General features: G+C 38.0%; 1 pseudogene; it reads right to left on the reverse strand.

Moving 5' to 3' along the window:
• LOC107666332 (chromodomain-helicase-DNA-binding protein 4-like) overlaps positions 1 to 5,376 on the reverse strand; it is a 77,831-nt pseudogene that overhangs the window by 36,964 nt on the left and 35,491 nt on the right.

Genomic DNA, 5,376 nt, shown 5'->3' on the forward strand with positions numbered 1-5,376 from the left:
GTATTTAGACAGAACTGTTAACGATGACAGCGAACAAGGAGAATGTGAACACTGTGTGCTCAGGCGCTGCCGCTGTCATATCATTACTGACTGCACGATAGTGCAACAACATATTTTCATGTCTGATCAGGGCGATAACCACCGTAGACATTGAGGGGGGCTAGTCCCCCCAATAATTAGAAACCGCTAAACCCTTTTCTCAAATATTGCCAATTCGAGAGATAGAGACAGAGAGAGAGAGAGAGATGAAAGTTGCGTGTATGCGCGTTTCTCTTTTTAGAGTGAGTTTACTTCAAAAACAGCGGTTTTATCCTCTCGTTGCTGGAAAATATAATGTAACGATTCAGTATTTAAACTGTTATTAATAAAAGTCATGGGGGCTCTAATGCACACCAGCATAGGTGTGTTTATTGTAGGAGCTAGACGAAGTATGATGAAGTGTGATGGTATAGTAGTGGTGTCCCAATTCTTAAGGGAATATTTTCTCCCCTACCACTTGACACTCTGTTTCAAGGGACAAGGGGAAGGGGTAGGGGAAGGGGAAGGGGTATAAAATAGAATTGGGATTGGGCCTTATACTCTCTACTTCACTACATTTTTGAATAGGTATATATAGCAGCCTTTCTAACATTCATAATTAATGAACAAATTAATATTCATAAATAAATGTCAAAAATAGTATGTGTGATTCCATGTATTTTATGTACAATACATATATAGTTTACCGAGCAACGGGTTGTTTTAATTATAGCATGAGATAGTTGGTTAATAATAAAGATGTACGTCTCTGATCTGTTTCGTTATGCTTGTCTGTTTCATTGTAAAAATAATACAAGCCTGAAGGCTTATAAGTACATGTTTGGTTATCAGTATATAGCAGCATTAAATAAAACCAGAACATATGAAAAGGTATACTGCATGCGATATTCCGCCAATCATGGGCAATCAAATACAGCGGATATTCCTGAATAAACATATAAAGGAATTCAAATGTATTATTATTACATAATAGAGTTCTTGTGTTGACCCAGCTTTCATTCTGGAGTGCACTGGCTTTTGAGTCCACCGGAAAACAGCGTCTTGTTTAAAAATACCCGAGCAATCAAAACAATTTTTGATTGTTTTTGAGGTAAACACTGTTTCATTTTTGTTTGAATTCGTTCATATCACATCTGTGTCTCCCACCGGAGCTGCCGCTGGACTGCGGATCTGATGTCTCAAGGTACGTTTGAATAAGACTTTGCTGTACGCCTGAGTGTTATTGTATGCAACACAACTTAGCGTCATGTTAGAAAGTGAATGACGATTGGTCATTTTACTGTCTGTCAGGTGCTGGCTTCACATCTGAGTGGCTCGTCTTAAAGAGGCTGTATAAATGCACGATATGGTGTCATAATCCGTTTTGAAAAACATCGGCCACACGTAAAGACTTATCGGCCAATGCCGATATTAAAAAAATTCCAAATATCGGCTGCGGCGATATATCGATCGACCACTAAAAACGTCCTCCTCATTATAAACAAAGAATTTATTTAATCAAGCTCCAAAAACAGTTTACTTGGATCTGAGGTGGCATGTGACGTCACAAGGGCACAAACATTTGCATAAACACCGCCTCCAGAGCAAGACATCATCTCACCATAGGCCCCGCCCACTAACGGTCAGTCGCTTAACGGCTGGATGCAAGCGTTGTGTCAAAAGCAAATAGAACCCATTATAACTGCCCATAATTTTAATTTTAGTGCATCCCTAGTATTAATTATAAATTAAATAAATTATATTTATATATTAATGGTATTTACATTTACATTATAATTCAAAAGTAGGCTATTTGTATGCTATGAGTCCTAATTACATTTATTTACTTAAATACTACATTTATTTATTATGCATGCATATTATATAAAAAAAAATACAAATATGAGATTTATTAAATTTATCAATTAAATGCATTACATTTATATGAATTATATTACAATTCAAAAGTACACTATTTGTACTGAATAAAAATTTTGTAAATATAATTTGTATTTATAATCATATTTTGTTTTGGTATTACATTTATATTATATAACTATTATATACAATTTATAATTATCTAAATATACTACGTTATTATGCACGTATATGAAATAAAATACATTAATGGTATAACACTTTTTATTTATTATTATTATTATTATTCAAAAGTAGGAAATGTTTATGTTATTCGAGTCTCCGACATGCGTTTTGCTGTAGTAACATTTAGGGCTGTCGCGATAACCGCTACTCGCTATTGACGAGTAAACCGCAGAGGAATGCAAGAACCACAGCAACTGCAATTTTTGCACGTTTTGTTTTTTCGTAAAGTTATGCCCTTCTCGTTTTACACTTCACACATTTGGACTGAATATTAAACAAGTTAGTAATGATAACAATGTGTACCATGCTGATTTGTACTGAGGCTCCGTAGATTTGCACTTAACAAGCCTAAATAGACAGTGAATGAGAGAGAGATCGACTGAGCTCGTGCGATTACTTCCGTCTGTCCTCCAGGCCGAGTCATATATATTTGTGAAAATAGGTTGTCATGTCCAAGGAAAGCGAAATCTCTGTCTTAGCATCGACACATAGCTGGTCAGCTGAGCCTTCTAAAGTGGCGCTCAAAGTTAAAATGATTTCAACAGCGTGTTTCATTACGTCTCTCTTTGAATGATTGAATGAATCAGTGTTTTTGAATGTGTAGTTGAATGAACGGTTTGAAGACTCGCTCAAAGACAGTCCCTTTCCACCACCTTGTGGCGAAACAATCTAACTGCACTGACTGACAGCCCGTCTAGAATGCACACAGGTGGAAATATCAATAGAAAGTCTCTTGTCCAGTCAGATTGGAAGATCAGATCAGAACTAACTGTTATACATATAGGCTAACGATAGACTAACGATCTTATTGTCAGGTTCATGTTCTGTTATGTGGACTGTTATTTTGTCATTCTCTTCTGTGTGTGTGTGTGTGTGTATGGCGATAATACTATTGAGCCACTCAAAATTATCACAAGGGAAATTTCCTCACCGTGACAGCCCTAGTAACATTAATGGTAAGTCATTTAATTGATCAGTCAATTATGAAATCTCTTGAAAACTGACAGTGCCACATGTGACCTCAGACATTTAAGCCCATTTACAAGTTTTAACGCAGTTGACTCACGGTGCAGCGAGGGCAGATCCATTCTCCGTTGGGAATCTCGGGCAAGGGTGGGTTAAGGCAGTGGATGTGGTACGACGAGGGGCAGGAGTCACAGCACAGCAGCTCTCCACCATCTTTACAAACCCTGCAGAACTCCATGTGATGGTCATCCTCTTCTGCCTCACCTCCCGCCTCGTTATCCTCCTCACCGTCTGACGCGTCCTCACGAGCCTCCCACTGGATGCCCATCTTCTCCTGAAAGAGGAAGAGATGATGCTGAGTACAGTGGCACATCAGGGCTTGACATTCAGCTCTTTGGACAAAACCAATCATTTTACAGGAGGCAAGTGCTGCAGTTTTACAAACCCGATTCCAAAAAAGTTGGGACACTGTACAAATTGTGAATAAAAACAGAATGCAATGATGTGGAAGTTTCAAATTTCAATATTTTATTCAGAATACAACATAGATGACATATCAAATGTTTAAACTGAGAAAATGTATCATTTTAAGGGAAAAATAAGTTGATTTTAAATTTCATGGCATCAACACATCTCAAAAAAGTTGGGACAAGGCCATGTTTACCACTGTGTGGCATCCCCTCTTCTTTTTATAACACAGGTGTCACAGAGAATGATCTCTCCTCCCTGCTGACAAACCTCACAGTAATCCTGATGATCCGTCTCATATCCATCACCCCCATCATCACCTAGCAGAGAAGGAGAAAGGACAGATCAACGACAGATAGAAGGACCCTATGATTTCCGTGATGTGTAAAACAAGGACAGAATAGTGGAATCCAGTCATAAAAAAATGAATTTACATATTGCAGAATGCAGAGGTGGAAAGAGTACGAAAATATTCTACTCAAGTAAAAGTACCATTACATTAATGAAATTTTACTTACGCGGATCTATGAATATGCAAATGAGTCCCGCCTCCACTCAGTCACACAGCCAGCGCCTCTTGATCCACTGAACTGTAGTAACCGCAAAAAAATGGCATACACGGATAATGACTGATAAAACTATGTTTTTACTAGCGGACAACTACAGTGAATACTGTAACATTCGTTAAAGTTACTTACTTGACGATGTTGTGTCCTAAAATGCCTTGAAGACTCGAATACAGCCGTTTGTGATTCTTAATTTGCGCCTGCGAGCATACGCGTGTGAAGTGCAGATGCTGATGCAGGAGAGGTGGGTCTGACTCCGGGCTACTTTTACACTGTTGCCACGGTTATAATGCAAGTTAGCGGTTCTAAATTCACATTAAGCCACAGCTTCATGGGTTTTTTGCTTTAATTTATTTTTGTTTTTTTGCTGGTATTGTTATATTTTGCATGCTAGTGATAGGAATCGATCCCTTGACGTGATTGGTTATTGGTTTGTTATGTAGCAAACCGAGGGCTGTTTCAAACCGTATTTCTGGGTCAGCCTTTGGGAAACTACAGTTTTAAGGAGAAAATACTCAGCAATGGTGTTGATTAATAGATTGGCACATGGTTTGTCTAAAAGCATATTAAAAACACCACATAGACAAACAAACAACATAAAAAAATTGATTTTCACTACAGGGGGACTTTAGAGGGGTCATATGATGCTGCTAACGAGGGCTGTTTCAAACCGTATTTCTGGGTCAGCCTTTGGGAAACTACAGTTTTAAGGAGAAAATACTCAACAATGGTGTTTATTAATAGATTGGCACATGGTTTGTCTAAAGGCATATTAAAAACACCATACAGACAAATAAACAACATAAAAAAAACTTGATTTACACTACAGGGGGACTTTAAGTACAAGTACCAGTCTAAAAATCTACTCAAGTAAAAGTAAAAAGTAGCTCGTTTAAAATTTACTCCGAGTAAAAATTACTTAGTTGCATTTTAACAGTGGGAGGGAGGCAAAAATGGGATAGGCCAAGGGTGTCAAACTCAGCCCTGCACAGTTTAGATATAACACTAATGAAACACATCTGATCCAGCTAATCTAATCATTTAGGCTTATTTGAAAACTACATGGTATGTGTGTTGGAGCAGGGTTGGAACTAAACTCTGCAGGGCTGCAGCCCTCCAGGAACTGAGTTATTGGTGTAATGTTTATGCGGTTTAAGGTTCAAAAAACATTATTTTCCACATACTGTACATTATTGTTTCTTGTTTCTCCCTCAAGCGTGTGACGGAAATGTTACGCCCCTACCATACTGTGATG

Source organism: Sinocyclocheilus anshuiensis, unplaced genomic scaffold (assembly GCF_001515605.1).
Source record: "Sinocyclocheilus anshuiensis isolate Anshui unplaced genomic scaffold, SAMN03320099.WGS_v1.1 scaffold868, whole genome shotgun sequence".
Lineage (NCBI taxonomy): Eukaryota > Metazoa > Chordata > Actinopteri > Cypriniformes > Cyprinidae > Sinocyclocheilus > Sinocyclocheilus anshuiensis.